Source organism: Zonotrichia albicollis, chromosome 1 (assembly GCF_047830755.1).
Source record: "Zonotrichia albicollis isolate bZonAlb1 chromosome 1, bZonAlb1.hap1, whole genome shotgun sequence".
Taxonomy (NCBI): domain Eukaryota; kingdom Metazoa; phylum Chordata; class Aves; order Passeriformes; family Passerellidae; genus Zonotrichia; species Zonotrichia albicollis.
Genome location: NC_133819.1, coordinates 151,048,549 through 151,065,732, shown reverse-complemented (window position 1 = coordinate 151,065,732; position 17,184 = coordinate 151,048,549). Strand labels below are relative to the sequence as shown.

The window sequence follows — 17,184 nt, the reverse complement described above, 5'->3', positions numbered from 1 at the left end:
ACCACACATGCTCAGATCTTTCCATGCCTCCCAAGATGCTTGTAATGAAAATGTGTGTCACATACACAGAGCTGTTAACAGCACTGTTTTGCCAAGGCTACTCAGAGAAACAGTAGAAAATGTGCAGGCCCTGTGCATAGCTTATTTTAGCTTCTTTGTTCCAACAACCCACAGATTCACACCTCCCATTCTCTTGCTATCAGCAGTATTTTTGCCATATACAGAAATGTCTTAACATCTTTCTCAGTTCAGTTGTTCATTTGATGTCAGTATAAAATCTCTAAGATTATTTGCTTAGATTTTTTTAAGCTCCTAAACAACGTCTCAGTCAAAGCTCTGTCTGTCTGCTGTAAACTTCACTTGTGGTAGTCTGAATTCTCCTTACTGTCAGTGTATTATTCACTTCCCATAAAAGCCTCCTGAGACTGGATAATTCTCTTTATTTTTAATGCCTATTGCCTTATCCAGAGCTTTCAACAGTTCTTCTTCATTTTATAGCAGCTCCAAAACAGGATCTGGTTCCTTATCAAAGACACAGTCTCTGAAAATTGGAAAGAGATCAATTTTTTCACAAACTAACCTATTTTTGGTGACTTTTTGAGCTTTCTATTTAATCTATACTATTTAACATCTTGCTTTTTCTCAGGATGCAGTACTTGCTAAACTTCTGTCCTATTTAAAATCACCTATTTGTGCTCAGGGCACAAAGTTAAAAATGAGAACCAAAAACACAGCTATCATTATATTTCTATTATATTTCCTAAATATTTCCCCAAATGGCACAGTTTTGGGGGGCACCTTCCACCTGCCAGTTCCTATTGCTGCTGAAGCATCCATCTGTGTTTCTAGAGAGTGGGGCAAGGTCTCTCACCCCCTGATCTGCACCGTCCCTCTGCTCAGGGTATCTCCTTGGGTTGCATCTTATTAATCACCAAAAGGGATTAGAATTGTCCTGTTCCTACTCCAGCCTGCCCTTTCTCTAATGAGAACAGCCAGACATGACAAAATAGGGACACTTTCAAGGACAATGTAAGTGATTCCATGCATCACTGAATACATGCAGAGACTGCCAAGGCAAAGCACATACACACACAAGTCAGCTTTTGCAGGGCAGCCCTTTATGCAGAGTATTTAAAGATTGAGATGCCAAATTCCCGATGATTTCAGATTCAATCCAGTACTTAGCAGTCTTTGAGGATCTGGATCATTCCCTAGAGGCTGAAACAGTAATCAGGATGGATGGGCATTGCATGTCAAACTACCACCACTGAGTCTGTGGTAGACAGAATGTGTTCCCTAAAGAGCTTAACAGCAATAAAGAGCTCTGTAAAATGCCCCGACCTTTCAGGGAATTACAGCATTCATTCCTCTTTGATGTGCTGTGCTTCTTTTGTGCATCTAAAATCCTGTAAAGCAAATTAGAAATATCCTCTTCTACCAGCTGCCCAGAGGCCAGCAAAGAAAGATGATGAAAAATCTCTCACATATTTCTTGGGAATCTCGGTCATTCCTGGGACACAAAATCTCTGACCAAGAGCCTGAGTCACAGCACACAGACATCTGCAGTCTGTTGACATGCTAGGGGAAGGGTATCCAGAAATGATTGAGGATTCTTCTCTCCCTGTTGTGTGTCCCACCTGCATTGTATCCAGCACATGATTCAAAGCACTTCTGTCTTTGCAATGTTTTTCCTGTTACAGCCCAGAAATCTGCAGCAAGGCAAAGCTGTGAAACAGCCAACCCTCAGTCATACTGCAAACATATCAGTGCCCAGCAAAGCTGAAGATCTCCAATTCTGCACCAGATAATGAGCCCCTGACCCCACACGTTGGGTTATCTGCCAGCCTAGCTTCCCCCTGGGCTCTGAGCAAGCTCTGCCTTCCCTCCACGACCTCTTGGTAACTGCCAAGAGGAAATAACACAGCCACGTGCGAGGGCAATTTCTTCCTTCCTTGTCCCTCTGGGGTTTGGTCTCTCTGAGATATGCACAAGAGTCTCATTAGTCAGGCTAATCAACATTACTAAGCCCTGCTAGCAGGTGTGGGCTCTGTGGGCAGAAAGGCTGAGGAAAATGGAATTGCCATGTTAGGAATATGAGCACAGGTCACTCTGCTCTTCTGTACCTGTCTTCCAGGTGTAAGGGCAGGAGTGGCTCTGGGCAAGGATTTGGGAGAAGACAGGTCTGATCTCCACAGCTATTCTGGGACAGAGGAAAATGAGGAAGACACTGCAGAGGAACCCAAGCCACAAAGTAATAAAGGAGGAAGGAAAGGAGAGGGACCCAACAAGTTAAACAACAAGCTGAGTTCCATGAAGGGCAGGGCTAGTAAGAACAAGGATGAGGAAAGCAGGACAAGGGAAAACAGACAGGGAATGCACGGACGTGATACCCTGCAAAGGATGACATAGGAAAACAAATGTGGGCTGGCTTGCTTTTCCCCTTCTGGACACAATTAGTCCCAAAACAGGAGCTCTGGGGAGGGTGCCAGTGCTTGGATCAGAGCTGGAAGACTCCCATTTTAGGAAGAAAAAGCTTTTAAAGCCGGGCACTTTATCGCCTTCCCATGGTGAGGCCCAGGAAAGGGACAAGTGTGATCTCCCCACATTTGTCTGAGCCTTTGTGGTCATGCAGCAGAAAACAGGAAGGCCTCCAGTGTGCTGAGAAAGAGGAAGAGGGTCTTTATCCCTACACCCTTGGGAAGAGGGTGCTGGTGATGCAGGAGGGGCTCTGGTGTGGTGTGGGTGCTCATGGACTCGTATCAGCATCCATTGCAAATGCTAACTACGTGATGAGCAAGACTGTCACGGGAAGTTCTGAGTGAGGTTTATGATAGGTGGTGCCACCTGAAATATCACATCACAACACACATCCCATGCTCTGCAGGGCATCCCAGGCAGGGCAGACTGGGATTGCAGTATGTCTCCTAACACAAGAAATAATCAATCACTTCACTGTAGTATTTCAGTGCTTTGTGGTGGGCCCTGTTTGGCTATTGGAGCTTAATGGGGATGCCAGGGAGAATATCCACTGCAGCCATAGAATTGCAGGATCACTTGGCTGGAAAGGATGTATAAGATCATCAAGTCCAATCCTTCTCTCAGCTATGTCAAGGCCACCACTATGTCCCTAAGTGTCACATCTACATACCTTTCAAATATGTCATGGGATGATGACTCACAAATTTCCCATCTTTCTGATTCTTTCTTCTTCAAATGCATCAAAAAAGCACCCAAACTTCCCTGGCAGAGATGTGAGTTTCTCTAAGTGTTCTTATTTGAGGGTATATTAAACAACCTGCAGGCTACTGCTGCCTACCACAGAGGAGAGAACTTCCCTGCCTGCAGCTGCCTCTGCCAGCTCCTTATCAAGGATATCAAGGTCTTAGTTCCCGAAACTGTCCTTCATGATTCTTGTCAATAGTGTCACAGATCAGATTAATTTAGGTATGGGGGTATGGGTCTGAGTTCTAACACAAAGGATTTTGCTTTTCCTTCATGGCTGTAACCAGAGCTAACAGCCCAGCTCAGGACTGAGGTTCTTCTTTCCAGCTGCTATGCAACAAGAAAGAGCCTGTCAGATGAAATAAAGCCGAGTTTATATGTAGGAGAAAGTCCTTGTTCAGCTCACAGCAAACTCAGGGAAAGCTCACAGAGAGGAGCTTCTGCCATCCCAATGAGAAGGTAATGGAATTATAAAATACCCTGAGTTGGAAGTGACCCAAATGGATCACTGAACCCAACTCCTGACCCTGCACAGGACCATCCCCAAGAGTTACACACCATGTGCTGAGAACTCTGATCCAAACCTATCTCCTCCAAGCACATCACCTGTGATCTTTTCAGTAGGAAAAGCCAAAGAGCAAGGACTAGTCTGAACTCTTGGGAATGTCTTGAAGGTCTTGCAGGATACCCCTTGGCTTCTCTTTGACCCCTCAGTAGACCTTAATATGACCTCACTAACATGACCTTAAAGCAACCAAACAAATTTCCCTCTAGGGGGTTCAAGTATCCAGGAGCAAAATAGTGGTGAAGGTTTTGTTTAGAGCAGTTTTACTTCCGCCTCCTCCAAAAGAGGACTCTAAAAAAGGCCCAGAAGTGCTTGTTTGTCTCTACAGATAGGGAGAAATGGAAATTGCTGCAGATCAGTTAAACAGATTCCCCCAAGAGACTTGCCTAGGGGAAGTCCACATGGGAGTAGGGCATGGCATGAAAGCCTTGGGCCAGAGCCCAGCTGTTGGCTCATCCGTCCTTTGAACCCACAGTCAGCATCTCTCCAGAGAAGGATCCTTATAAATTCATTCCTGAAGTTCATTAGACAGGAGCTTAGACCAAAGCCCAGTATCCAACCCCTTGATGTTTTGGATAGCTTGGAGACTGCCCAAATCCTGTCTTCCCAGGGAAGGCCTCTCTTGATTGATAGTATTTAGAGCTGGAAATGCCACCCTGCCCACATTGCTTGGAAAACATGGTGCGCTCAAGACGCCGGTTCAGACGGACTCCTCTGTACAGCTGCCCATTTGCAGAGCATGTGGTGGGAATCTGTTGATAGGTTCTTGACAGAAGTTATGGCTTGTTTATCTGGTAGCTTTACTTTGTGCCTCCTACCCAACCCGGAAACCCTTCCTCTTCTAACCTCTTGGCCTGCTATTATACACAGAATTGTCTACACGATAATTTTGGTAACCATGATTCATCTTACGACAAACACTGCGTAAAGCAAGCAGATTTGTATTGTCATAATTAAAGCAAATGATTGGATGGTTTGTCCATACAATCCCAACAGTTCTGCCACTGCTAGTACTGTACCTGACGTGCAGAGGTTTTAGTAAGTCACTGCAGGATGTATTAACCCATGGAATATTAAAACAGGCACGACCCTCTTGTTTCTCAAGGCTGGAAGGACTTGAAAGCCAGCGGGACTTCTTTCTAAGGTCACTGATGGCCTAATGGAGGTGAGAAAGTCTTTCCCAGTCATCCCAGCATCCACCCATTTAAACTGAAGCCCCCTTTTCAGAAAGCCTCCAGTTCTGCTCTAATTTCTCTGGGGTTTAGAGAAGATACATCTCCTTCTTTGTCTTTGCAGTGTTACATTCCAAAGCCACAGATATTTGCTCTTTGTCTAACAGATAACTACACCCTGAGATGCCAGACCTTTTTTCTCCAGCAAAGGTATTTGTAAACAACCCTCTATTCCTGCATTCCAAAAAAAATTAAATTACTCTGTCTCTTCCTATGAGACGTGTTTGCAGGGTCAGTCTTTCTGGTGGTTATTTGCTGAGCTTCTTCAGATGTTTCAGCTGCCTTTTCCAGGTTGAGGCATGAGAGAATGGTGGGAATGGGGAACAGAGGGGAGTTAATCCACCAGTTGATCTAAAATAGGTTAAACCACTTCTTTACACTGGGGCAGAAGTGGAGTGATACAAATGAACCGAGGAACACAGCTGATGTTCCAGGACACAGGAGCACGGTGCTTCCATACCCACCACCCAGAGCTCCAGATCTGACAGCCTCAAAGAGCATCCTAAACATTTTTTGCTTCCTTTCAGCCACCATGCTATCTGTCTAGACCTGCCCAGCAAAGCCCACATACTCTGCACTTGCACAGCCACATGTGAAGCCTTCCCAAGCCCAGATGGATTGGAGGAATGGGTGGGAGGGTGCTCTCTGTATGTTTTCTCTACAGCTGCCAAGTCTAATACCAACAGCAGCAGCTGCCACTGCAAGGGACGTGGATGTGCCATTTTGTAACTTAACTCTCACAAACAATAGCACAGCTGTTTGTGCTGCAAGATGCTGGGAGGCAAGAAAAATCAATTGGTTCTGCCATGAGCATCCTGGAGGGTTATTTGTCAGCAATGCTGAGCAAGGCAGCAGCAGAATCCCAAGGAAGGGATGCACAGAGGAGGGTAGGACACCTGCACAGAACATAGCCATGCAGGTAAAGGTGGCAAATATGGAGTGCGTGTTTGCAGCAGTACCTGTGTGATGGACAAACAGGGCAAGGAGCTGTCAGAGGCAGCTGCAGGCAGGGAAGTCCTCTCCTCTGTGGTAGGCAGCAGTAGCCTGCAGGTTGTTTAAAATACCCTCAAATTCTTGCTATGTGATGCAGATAAGACATCACCCAGATCCCAACCCAGCACTCACTTGCAGCCATGGAGGATTTCAGAGGAGTGTCTGGTGTCTGTTCTGGTCTATTTCTGGAAGCCCTTCTCACCTGCAGTTAAGTGATTGTGCAGTTGGGGACTTTGCAATATGTCCTGCCCAAGGACCCCAGCACGTGGCTGAACACCTGCAAATGGAAACACCTGAAGATCAGGGAAAAAATGCACCATAAATCCAAAAGGAAAAGTTTGTGCAACAATGTGCTTGTGTGTGCATGTGGTGAGAGAAAGAAATGCTTAAATGTGACTGGAGACAGGATTCACAGATATGAATGAAGGCACAAAGAGACCAGAGAAATGAGAGGCAGGACACAGGTACAGTGAGGAGATGTGGGGTGAAGGCAAGAAGGAAGTTGAGGCACAGTGTCTGCATTCAGGTTCTAATGAAACATGTCAGGAGTTTATCTACACCACATAAAGGGTGTCCCTAAGGGGTCTGGGGAGTTTCCTCCTTGCCAGGAGTGTTTGTGGTGGGAGAGCAGACAGCAGCATGGGCACCAGCAGATGACATGAGCAGATCAAAATCACAAGATAACTTTTGTGGGGGAGGGAGCTTTTTAACAGCCTCAGTGGGGAAGGAGAGCCCTTCATTCTCCCTCCAGTTCCCCTCAAGGGCAAAATTTCTTTCCTGTACATGGCAAGGTACAATTTTTTCCCTGCCATCAGCAAAAATCTTTCACGGATTAAATATGTTCTAACAGCTCTCCAGGGGATCCTCTTTGTCCAGCTGTCAGTGCATAAAATCACAGGAAACAGCCTGTCTTAGGGCTTTCCTCAGCAACTGGAGAAAAGATAAAGCTGCTGGGACACAGGTGTAAATATCCCATCAGTTCTTTTTAGACTTGGTCTTCATGCTGTGAGGCCTCATCCCTTTTACCTGCAGCAGGACCAGAGGATGCTCAGCACCAGGCAGAATTGGCGTGACAACTGTCCTGGGTATTGTAGATGCTCCATTTGGCCCAGGTCCTTTCATCTTTCCATGTTTTCACAGCCCTTTCCATATGCAACCTATAGAATATATTGATTTTGATTAACATGTACAGTTAATTTTTCCTGAACAAGATTTTTACCTAGGTTTCATTTTTAAAAGCTCCATACCTGTGTGGGGTAGGGCACAGGACTATGGCAGACACACAGAGGGATAAAAGGCTCCAAGTGGGCAGGCAAAGCATGGCCAAGTGCTTGATTTAATTTTTGAACTTCACTTCCAGTGCTTCCAGTCTCCAATTCCTCACAAACTCTGCTCTGCACTTATATCCCTTACAGTCATTTCCCCTCTCTTCTCACCCATCCTCACTCACACCAGTGCATCCAGGAACCCAGCTCTCCCTGCACAGAGGTGGAATCCTAAAACTGGGCTGCTTCAGCAACCCCAAGGCTGCTCTGCCCCAATAAATTCAATGTCAGGTCAGCTGCCACCAGCCCTGGACACAGCAACTGGCCAGGAATCGCCAGCCTTAGCTTCCCTCCCACAGCAGCATCTGCCATGCCAGCATCCACAGGGAGACCCTCACAGGAGTTGTCCCTCAGCATCCACAGGGAGACCCTCACAGGAGTTGTCCCCCTTCCCTGGCTTTCTGGAGCACCTCCACGCCAATTTTGCTGTTTTTAAGTAACTTTTCCAGGACCACTTAGGACACATTGCATGGTCCAGGTGACTGGAATCCCTGTGTTGAAGGAATCTCTCTTTTTTTTCCACATCTCTTCCCTTCCCACGGGAACAGGATGCCCCAATGACAAGACACTGTATTGTATCCTTCACTCATATGAGCATTACTGGTTACAATTACTGTTTAGGGAAATTTTATAAACACATACAACAGGTTTAAGCTTTCTTTTTATTTATTTTCATTAAGTACTTGTGGATAACAAAATGCCAAACTTCTCAAGAAACAGCACTAAATCTGAAGATCTAAACAAGGTCAGGGAATCATTATCTTTTTCCTTAGAAAGTCTATATTTGTAAATTCACACAGGATGGGAAGAGGGAAGTTTGCTGAATTTCCCCAAGAGACTTCAGTGACCCACCATTACCTCTGCATTACACTGATGCAAGGCAGGGAGGATTTGCTTGCACCATCCTTTTCTACAGCTTTTTGGGATATTCTGCGGCAGAATGATTTCAGCAAAGAGCATGGCAGTGTTTTAAGAGGCCTGACACTGCCAGCCAAGCAGTGACCAAACCAACCACTGCCCTCTGCTGAACACAACCCAGAATCCCCACGGAGCTCCCAGTGGTCCAGAAAATTATTGTCAAAATACTGTTTTGCTGTCAGGATGGAAAAACTCAAACTATTCCCTTAGATCATGAATCTTCCCTTCAGATCAGCTGCCAAAATCCTATATTTCATGGCTTCCATGTTATATTCTTGCTGCAGTGATGCATCTTTACAGCTCATTTAAGTACCTCCTTCAACCTCAGAATATTAATCACTCTGTTAACTAATGCAATTTGGGTTCAGTTTCCCTCACTACAAAAGCTCAAGGAGCCCTGGATGTTTCCTCATGCACACCTTGGTGGGCTGGACCCTGCAGAAATCCCTGTTAGGGTCCCCAGCTCACTGCTGACAACAGACAGCATTGTTTGTTCATGGACCTGGACAGTAAGCACTGGGGAGACTGTACCCCAAATTCTGTGCTCAGTTTTGGGCCCCTCATGACATAAAAGACATTGAGATAGATGCTGGAGCAAGTCCAAAGAAGGGCAATGGAGCTGAGGAAGGTGCAGGAGCACCAGTGCAACTATGGGAGCAGTGGGACTCAACCTGGAGAAAAGGGGGTTCAGAGGGGACCTTATCACTCACTACAACTCCCTGACAGAAGGTTGTAGCCAGGTAGCGGTCAACATTTTCTCCCAAGTAACAAGAGACTGAACAAGAAGAAATGGACTCAAGTTGTGCCAGCACAGGTTTAGGTTGGCTATTAGGAAAAATGTCTTCATGAAAAGGATAATTAAAGCTTTGGAACAAACTACCCAGGGAAGTGAAGGGTTCACAAACTTGGAGACATTTAAAAGATATGTAGATGTGGCACTTATGTATATGGTTAAGTGGGGGACTTGGCAGTGCTGGGTTAATGGTTGAACTTAATGATCTTAAAGGTCTTTTTCCACCTAAATGATTTTATGATTCTGTGGTTTCTCGTCCTCCTCAGAGCTTGTTGTATACCTGTCCCCAAATACCCAAGGGTCAGTCACCACTATCCCAGGGCAGTCCCTGCTTCAGGACCTCTGCCATGGCGGATATGGTCGCCAGAGCTGCATTTAGGAGAAGACAGAGGATGGGGAGGCTCTGGCATAGATTGTCCAGAAAATTTGCATTTGCCCCATCCATGGAATTGTTCCAGGTCAGGCTGGACAGGGCTTGGGGCAGCCTGGTGCTGGACAAAGCATCGTTCGGGCACAGCAGTGGGACGGGGTTGATGCTCAGCCTTGTCACGGAGGGGGAGCTGCCGGGCACATCCCCCCTGGGGCACCTCAACAGGTCCCCGACATGGGCTGGGCCGCGCCCGTTCCTCGCTCTCCTCAGCCCCAGACGGAGCCCGGCGCTGGTTCCCGTGGCCCGGCCGGGCCGAGAGGAGCGGAGTGGGACCGAGCCCGTCAGCAGGTCCCCCAGAGGGGCAGGGCCGTGCCCGCTGCTCGCTCTCCTCCCCCCCATCCCCAGCCGGAGCCCGGCGCTGGTTCCCGGGGCCCGGCGGGGGCCGAGGGGAGCGGAACGGGACGGGCAGCGCGGCCGCCGCGAGATGGCGCTGAGGGAGAGGCCGAGGCGGGAGAGCAGCGGCCCCTCAGGGACGGGACCGCGGCCCCTCCAGGGCGGGCTCAGACCTCGTCCTCCAGAGACAGCATCTCCTCTATCCTGTCCCCTCTCTAGCAGGACCCTCGGTCCCTTTACGCGGGGCACAGCGTCCCCTCAGTGACCGCATCCTCATTCCCGCAGTGGTGGGGCTCAGACCTCGTCCCCTCAGTGATCGGACGCCCATCCCCTCAGTGCAGGACTCCCCTTCTTTGCAGCATGGGCTCTGGCTACTCTGAGTTCTGCCTCGTCTAAGGCAGACCCCTCACTCAGTCCCTTGGCTGGGGGCGACTCAGATCATGTCCCCTCAGAGACAGCCCCTGCCCTGCAGCAGAGCCCAAGGCACACATGAAGCAGAACCTCTGTGGTGGGGCTCAGTCCTTGACCACTCAAAGCCAGAACCTGCAGACCCTCCATGGAGTGCTGTGTCTCCTAAGAGGCAGGAGCACCCTGCCCTGTGATGGAACTCAGATCATGTCTCCTCAGGGACGGGACTTCTGCTCCATCCCTCGGAGGAATGCTCAGACTTCTTCCCCCAAGAGGCAGGGCCCCAACTCTGTCCCCTCAATGACCAGACCCAGTGTTGGAGCTCTCTGGACACTCCATCTGCCTGCAGTCAGGACCCAGACCAGATATTGACAGCTGTAGCCAAGGCAAAAACCACTGTGACCATGGCCATAGTAAGAAGCACAGATTCAGCAGTAAAGGAAGCCCACAGATGCGCTGGGCAACTCTGCTTCCCTCAGCCTGTGACACAGGAAAAAGGACATTCTCCTCTCTTTGCCCACTCCCACACATAACATAGCTGAGCTGTGGCCCCATCACTCAGCTCTCTGAGCATTGAACAGCCTACATGCTCCCAAAACAGCAGCAGTCAGGCATGGGACAGGGTCAGGGCTGGGAATTGTCTCTGGGCATGGTCACAGCTGGGAGTTGGCTTTGGGTGATTCTGTGTAGGGGTAGCTCCTCTAGCCAAGCACTGGAAGGGATGTCAGCCTGCTACAAGACCCTTCTTCTGTATGGGTGGTGCTGGCAACTACAAGAAGGGTTACCCTGTTCTTGCCTTTGCAAATGCTTGTGTAAATGCCATGGGATAGCCCTTGGATAACCCTTCCCACTACAAATCCTTCCTCTGTATTGTTGAAGCCCTGGTTCGGTCTAAATGATCCCTTCCATCCTGTAGCCACATGAGGAGGTCACTATCTATGTCTTGTTTGCTGAACCGTGTTCAGTGTCCCAGAAACATCTGGCCAGAGCTGCTGTCATGGTGTGGAGCACATCCACTCCAGGACAACTGGTCCAAGCCCAGGCCTCCATGAGAACTGTGGTTATCCAGCATGAGTGCACTGCTGGATCCATGACTGAGAAATGCTCTGGGTCAGTCACATCACTGAAGCATGTATGGGAATATTTTTTCATCTCCAATACAAACCTGCACAGTTACACATTGTACTAGACTCTGACAGTTTCCTGAAACTGTTTCATTTGTCATCTTCTTGAGTTGCTAGCAAATCAGAGGGGGAAAAAATGCTATGACTTATCCCTTCCACCCTGACACACAAAGTGCTCCTGGTTAGGTAATGCCTGCATCAGGAATTTCCTTTGGGTTACCAAGTCACTACAGAAGGAAAAGGTTCTCATAAGTCATCACACACAGTCCTGGGAACTGCTTACCTTGGAGCACAGAGCTCCAAAACAGATCACCATGGTCACCTTATGCATTGTCACCAGGCAGTAACTGCATGTCTGAAAAAGCTCCCAAAAGCTCTGTTCAGAGTCTTGCTCAAATACAGCCCTTCATGGGCATCCCCAGCAGTTCACAGTGAAGAAAAAGCTTGAAATGTAAAGAACTTAAAAGCCTCCAAGTATAAGGTGCCAATGCAAAAAGGCAAGAGACAGCAAGTATGTTGCCAAGGTCATGGATCCATGTCAAATGATGTCACCCACCCTCTGCATTACAGAGAAGGAAGGACCCAGCCCAGTTCCTCTCTGACGTTAGGTCTGACTCTGGGACAATTTTTGGGTGTGAGAATGAGCTGGGCACTTGAAACATTTCTTTCTTCTTCTAAAAGCACAAGTGGAGTGCTCAACCTTGCCTCAAGCTAACTTTGTTGTGGGTCCATCCAATGCTAACTAATAAAGGAGAGAAAAAATTCCCAGGAACAAACTGAAGCAAAGTTCTGCATTCCTCCTAGCAGAAACCCTGAAACATGGGAATAATTAAACCCAGTCAAAATGACATGTAACAAACTGAGAACAGCAATGATCATCTCCTTCCAGTGCCTTCCTCATGGTATTGATGAATTCCACACCCTCAATCCCTGTGCAGTCCTTTCCCCAACTTTACCTCTTGCACACTGAAAGAGGCTTGATGCCTTTCTTTGGAAAGGTTTCCTAAAGAGTTTCAGAGGCTTAGAAAGACAATTCTTCTTCTCAAGCTGAATATGTCCATGTCCAATTTATTCCCACTTGATCCTCCACTGGTTCTACCTTTTAACAGAAATACTTCTTTTACCACAATATATTTAATATAAGTACTTCTTTTTCACTCAGACTTCTTTTGCTTTGCTTATAAACAGCATCTTTCAGCTTTGGTTGACTAAGTGATTTGGATGCTTTTAACAAAAAGCATCTTGCTTTCTCTGATCCAAGCATAGTCTGAATTTCCTGAGACTGTGCTGCACTCTGTGGACCTGCTTGTAACTCTCAGTGATTAATTCCACTTTATTTTTCCTTAGGAGCGGAAACTTGTATGGTTCAAAATGCATCAAGGGAGGCAATATTTCCCTTATCCCACTTCAGTCCCTCATTGCACACAGCTCTGTCAGTGACACAGCCTTGCTGCAAAGCCACGAGGCATCCATATGCTGGGAACATTTTTTGACGTTCCTTTCCTAATCCATTTGAACCCCTTACAATTTGACAGGTCAGGCAGACCTAACAGGTTTTTCTCCCAGCTGGCAGAGCAGAACAGAAGAGCTCATCCCGCTTAAAGCAGGACCCAAACGACCACAGGTGGCCACAACAGCCTCCAGCCCTGTGAAATTCGTGATTCGGTGAGGTGCTCAGGGAGACAATCACCAGTAATCCCGGAGCCTTTCCGTCTAATTCACACTCACAAGGACAGGGCATGTAACCTGCCTGTGACTCATCTCGTTCTCAGGCAAAGTGCCACAAAGGAAGAACACTCAAAATGGTTCAGGACAACGCTCGGCTGCTTCGCTCCAAGTAAAACAGGAGAAGGAGAGGCAGCTGCAGAATTGTTTCCAAACAGATCCACAGTGAAATGGTGACACAGCAATTCACACAAGTCCAAAACAGAGGACAGATCTGACATAAGCAGCCTCTTTTACAACCCAGCCTAGGGAGGGGGGCAGCTCACCAGGCTGGGGATTTGATCTGTTTCTGAGTGACAAGTCAATGCAGAAAAAACGTGGTGATGCATCAGTCAGAAAGAATTGTGTGCAGCAGCCAGGCAACTCCAAAAGCTGCCCCTTCCCCTCTTCTCTGCAGATTTGTGTCCTATGGGTCAACATAGACTGTTGTTTCAGAGGCAGAGGAGTCTCCATCCTTGCAGATGAAATGTAGACTCCATGGAGGAAGTGCAGTGAGTGGCTACATGTGGATAAATATCCATGTGGAGAAATGTCATCATTACCTCCTCAGCACTGCTGTCCATCAGAGCTCTGGGATTTCCTATATCCTCTATCCTAAAACATTAACCTACCCTGGTAGATATAATGGTTTTCTCAGTATACTGACATCTTGCTTTGACCACGTTAAGTTTTTATGTCTGCACTGTGAGAACTAAAGTAACTTTATTTCTAAGCAGTTTCATTCACTTTGTCCTGGTTTAATGCACAGTCTTTCAATTCACCCCTTGGGTAGTCAATTTAAAATGCAACTTCTCTGCAGAGATGAGCTCCCACCTAACTGCTCTGTGCCTTGGCACACATCACAGCTTTCTTTCTCTGCACTTTAGTTTAGCTGGTTCTGGAAGTGGAAGCTCTGGAAACTCCAGCAGGAAGGACTAACCTGGCTAGTATTTGTAGGGTGCTGTCTACATCCTAGCTGAGACAATTTCAACATAAATGTTGACTGTACTTATTCTCCATTGCATTTGCTCACACAATGTCCGGTTTTTGGCTGTTTGGAGGGCCTGGAAGGGCCCGGAGTGGCCTTGGGGCAGCCCGCGTATCAAAGGATGAGAAGAGGCTTCAGTTCTTCTTTCGGTCTCTATGTTTATTAATTGTTTATCTAAAAGATTTTCTTTCGGCCCGACAGAGGTCTGCTCAGCAGCCAGCCATGAGCACACTGTCCTGCCCTCCGGACAGTCACCTATCTTTATACCCATAGTTACGTGTACAATATTTATCATTTTTCCCCAATACCTTTTATTCTTATTGTCCGGTGCACTTTCAGTAATGACCAATCCCAAAGTGCCACCATCACCACAGAAGATGGAGGAGAAGAAGAAGAAGAAGGACAGGACACGCCCCAATTCCTCCATCTTACTTCTCTAAACCCCCCTGTACAGAAATCCTAAACCCTGTGTCTCACCCTCTAATTAACTAATCCCTTCACCATTCACCCCGGTGAAATCCTCCTATCCTCATACAGGTGTCGTCTCCTGTGTAGGATCAAAGTCCAGCCACCAGACACTTCTGGCAACATTCCAGGACTCCCGAGCCCCCCAAGGGTGGTCTCGGTGACTCGGCACCTCAGTCCTGAGGTGCTGAGATCCCACAACACAAGACCCACCTAATTCTCTTCCCACTCACATCCATCTGGTGAGCTGAGCCCAACCCTTCAGATCTGAGTTGATACCAAAGCTGCAGTGTGAGAAGGCAGAGAGACACAGGGAGAAGGGCAAATACAGCTACAGCCATCCAGGGAGAGGAGCTTGCATAAGCCAGCAGGAGCAGAATGAATGGGGCATGGGTGTTGGGGACATCAGGTGTCCCTCTGAGACTGTGGGGTTGCTGTCAAGTCTGGGGCCATGGTGGTTGAAGGGAAGAGGAGAGTGCTAACAGCTCAGAGAGCAATAGATAGAGTGCTCTGGTCTGACTCACTCAAAACTCTGAGTCCGTCCTTTGCATGTAGGGAAATGTTGGTGGAAGAGGCTCCTCCTTCCATCCCTGAGGAGACAACCTCATCAGCAGAGGGTGGTCCCAAGCCAAAGACAAGGAAGAAGTAAAAGCATTAGTGACTTTTACGAAGAGGCCCTGCTGCATCCCAAATAATCTTCCTTGCTGAGAGTACAGGAGCCAGCAAAGCTTAGAATCACAGAATCATAGAACATCCTGAGTTTGCTTTGTGTAATTCCCTTGGGTCCTGTAACTGGTCACCAGAAGAAAGACACTGATGCTGCCCCTCTGCTTCCCCTTTTGAGAAAGCTGTAGTTTGTTATAAGGACTACCCTCAGTCTCCTTTTCTCCAAGCTGAATAAGCCAAGTGACTTCAACTAGTCCTAGGATGACTTCCCCTACAGACACTTCACCATCCTTTGGATGCTCTCTAACAGCTTAATATCCTTCTTGAATTGTGGCGCCCAAAAAAAAGTGCACCCAATATTCAAGGTGAGGCCACCCCACTGCAGAGCAGAGTAGAACAATCCTCTCCCTTGCCCAGCTGATGATGCTGTACCTGATGGCCCCAGGACAGAGTTGACCCTCTTAGCTGCCAGGACGCTGCTGACCCACATTCAGCTTTCCATCGACCAGGACCCACAGGTCCCTTTCTGCAGCACTGATCCCAGGCTGTCCATACATCCAAGGTTCTCCCATCCCATGTGCAGAACCCATCACTTGCCATTGTTGAACTCTATATGGTTGGTGTTTGTCCAGCCTTCTATTTCATCAAAATCTCTCTGTCTTTGAGGAACTCAACAGCTCTTCCCTCTTCTTAATAGCTGGGACAACATTTGCCAGCTTCCAGCCTGTGTTGCATGTAGAACCTACCAAGACAGAGGACATGATGAATGTCTTCAGGAAGGCTATTAAGCATGCAGAAGAAAGCTCACTGTGAGATGAAATGAGGTACTGTATATTTAAAAGTGTAAATAATGCCTCTGCTTGTACTTCATATTTCCCACAGATTGGAAACTGCATTCTCAGGAATGTCCAAGCTGATCTGTATCTCTGTAAAAGCTTAGTCTTCATTAATCCAAGGATATGCATCATTTGAAGGAAGACTTTGTGCACTCCAGACACAAACTTCTCCAAAATCACCCCCAGCTGAGGCAAATTGCTCCAAGACTTCACTCTTCTGCTGCAGTACAGGCAGCCACAGTGTTTCAGCTGACATTCTGGCTCTGGGAGAAGGTTCAAGTCTGCCCAGGGTTATAACCAATAAGTGAAATTAGCAGTGGCTTCATCTCAGTTAACCTCAAATTGCCTCTGTCTACACAGACGTGCCTTGAAGCAATTGAACTCAAGCTTTCCCTTGGCACTGGATCAAGCACCATGGATTTGCATTTGAGTTTTAGCTCATACTTCACATAACATTTATGCAGACAACAGGCATATATGAGCACTTACCATCAGCTTCCCTTCCTTCTTCCTATTTCCACAGCAAATTGGCAAGGAGTGTTTCTGACAGGCTTTTAAAGCCCAAATGGTCAAAATAAATAGGTATGGTATTTATAGTCTGAGGCTATAGGAATAAAAATAAGAGCTGTAAAGCTCAGATTCAGCCTACATTAAAGCATGACCTTTAGAGGTCCCTTCTGACCCAAACTATTCTATGATTTTATGCAAGCCCCTCCACACACAGCACAAGATTTTACTGTGCATAGAGATTGTATTTACATGTGACACATGGTTACTACAGGTGAAGAATGCTTTAAAATTGTTCCCTTCAACCCCATCATTCCCAGCATTCTATGGCACAGAGGTCACTGGGACTGCCTTCAGAGATGCAGTTTCACCCACTGAGTCCCACTGCCTTCCTCACTGAGAGACACAGGCAGCTGGAAAAGTCAGTGGTTCTCTGGAGAGCCTGGGAATTTGCTTCATTGCAGCCAGGTTCAGGAGCTGATGATGCAGTTTGTTTATAGCAATGCCAAAAACTCTTCATTCTTGCAAAATAAAGCTATGGGTGTATCATGGCCACATCTCTATGGCTGCCCCAAAGCTGGCAGCAATACCTTGCTCAGATGTGCACATGTAAGAAAACAGAGAAAATTACTTGATGCAGACAAGGACAGAGTTGTGCCCTGTGCTTTCCCAGAT

General features: G+C 47.3%; 1 long non-coding RNA gene across 2 annotated transcripts in view; it reads right to left on the bottom strand.

Moving 5' to 3' along the window:
* LOC106629246 (uncharacterized) overlaps positions 1-17,184 on the bottom strand; it is a 37,822-nt gene that overhangs the window by 9,031 nt on the left and 11,607 nt on the right. Inside the window, exons 2-3 of one of the 2 annotated variants that reach the window (XR_003379037.2) lie at positions 7,039-7,169; positions 6,145-6,305 (exon numbers count right to left, since the gene is read on the bottom strand). This is a non-coding gene — a long non-coding RNA (uncharacterized LOC106629246). The remainder of the gene's footprint in view (positions 1-6,144; positions 6,306-7,038; positions 7,170-17,184) is intronic. The other variant, XR_001332459.3, reaches the window with a different exon arrangement.